This window comes from Sphaerodactylus townsendi, linkage group LG01, assembly GCF_021028975.2.
Source record: "Sphaerodactylus townsendi isolate TG3544 linkage group LG01, MPM_Stown_v2.3, whole genome shotgun sequence".
Taxonomy (NCBI): domain Eukaryota; kingdom Metazoa; phylum Chordata; class Lepidosauria; order Squamata; family Sphaerodactylidae; genus Sphaerodactylus; species Sphaerodactylus townsendi.
In genome coordinates, this window is record NC_059425.1 from 100,385,999 (window position 1) to 100,387,957 (window position 1,959).

A 1,959-nucleotide genomic window follows, 5' to 3' on the forward strand; every position below is an offset into this window, starting at 1 on the left:
GGGGGGGGGTGGGGGGGGGGGGGGGTGGGGGGGGGGGGGGGTGGGGGGGGGGGGGGGTGGGGGGGGGGGGGGGTGGGGGGGGGGGGGGGTGGGGGGGGGGGGGGGTGGGGGGGGGGGGGGGTGGGGGGGGGGGGGGGTGGGGGGGGGGGGGGGTGGGGGGGGGGGGGGGTGGGGGGGGGGGGGGGTGGGGGGGGGGGGGGGTGGGGGGGGGGGGGGGTGGGGGGGGGGGGGGGTGGGGGGGGGGGGGGGTGGGGGGGGGGGGGGGTGGGGGGGGGGGGGGGTGGGGGGGGGGGGGGGTGGGGGGGGGGGGGGGTGGGGGGGGGGGGGGGTGGGGGGGGGGGGGGGTGGGGGGGGGGGGGGGTGGGGGGGGGGGGGGGTGGGGGGGGGGGGGGGTGGGGGGGGGGGGGGGTGGGGGGGGGGGGGGGTGGGGGGGGGGGGGGGTGGGGGGGGGGGGGGGTGGGGGGGGGGGGGGGTGGGGGGGGGGGGGGGTGGGGGGGGGGGGGGGTGGGGGGGGGGGGGGGTGGGGGGGGGGGGGGGTGGGGGGGGGGGGGGGTGGGGGGGGGGGGGGGTGGGGGGGGGGGGGGGTGGGGGGGGGGGGGGGTGGGGGGGGGGGGGGGTGGGGGGGGGGGGGGGTGGGGGGGGGGGGGGGTGGGGGGGGGGGGGGGTGGGGGGGGGGGGGGGTGGGGGGGGGGGGGGGTGGGGGGGGGGGGGGGTGGGGGGGGGGGGGGGTGGGGGGGGGGGGGGGTGGGGGGGGGGGGGGGTGGGGGGGGGGGGGGGTGGGGGGGGGGGGGGGTGGGGGGGGGGGGGGGTGGGGGGGGGGGGGGGTGGGGGGGGGGGGGGGTGGGGGGGGGGGGGGGTGGGGGGGGGGGGGGGTGGGGGGGGGGGGGGGTGGGGGGGGGGGGGGGTGGGGGGGGGGGGGGGTGGGGGGGGGGGGGGGTGGGGGGGGGGGGGGGTGGGGGGGGGGGGGGGTGGGGGGGGGGGGGGGTGGGGGGGGGGGGGGGTGGGGGGGGGGGGGGGTGGGGGGGGGGGGGGGTGGGGGGGGGGGGGGGTGGGGGGGGGGGGGGGTGGGGGGGGGGGGGGGTGGGGGGGGGGGGGGGTGGGGGGGGGGGGGGGTGGGGGGGGGGGGGGGTGGGGGGGGGGGGGGGTGGGGGGGGGGGGGGGTGGGGGGGGGGGGGGGTGGGGGGGGGGGGGGGTGGGGGGGGGGGGGGGTGGGGGGGGGGGGGGGTGGGGGGGGGGGGGGGTGGGGGGGGGGGGGGGTGGGGGGGGGGGGGGGTGGGGGGGGGGGGGGGTGGGGGGGGGGGGGGGTGGGGGGGGGGGGGGGTGGGGGGGGGGGGGGGTGGGGGGGGGGGGGGGTGGGGGGGGGGGGGGGTGGGGGGGGGGGGGGGTGGGGGGGGGGGGGGGTGGGGGGGGGGGGGGGTGGGGGGGGGGGGGGGTGGGGGGGGGGGGGGGTGGGGGGGGGGGGGGGTGGGGGGGGGGGGGGGTGGGGGGGGGGGGGGGTGGGGGGGGGGGGGGGTGGGGGGGGGGGGGGGTGGGGGGGGGGGGGGGTGGGGGGGGGGGGGGGTGGGGGGGGGGGGGGGTGGGGGGGGGGGGGGGTGGGGGGGGGGGGGGGTGGGGGGGGGGGGGGGTGGGGGGGGGGGGGGGTGGGGGGGGGGGGGGGTGGGGGGGGGGGGGGGTGGGGGGGGGGGGGGGTGGGGGGGGGGGGGGGTGGGGGGGGGGGGGGGTGGGGGGGGGGGGGGGTGGGGGGGGGGGGGGGTGGGGGGGGGGGGGGGTGGGGGGGGGGGGGGGTGGGGGGGGGGGGGGGTGGGGGGGGGGGGGGGTGGGGGGGGGGGGGGGTGGGGGGGGGGGGGGGTGGGGGGGGGGGGGGGTGGGGGGGGGGGGGGGTGGGGGGGGGGGGGGGTGGGGGGGGGGGGGGGTGGGGGGGGGGGGGGGTGGGGGGGGGGGGGGGTGGGGGGGGGGGGG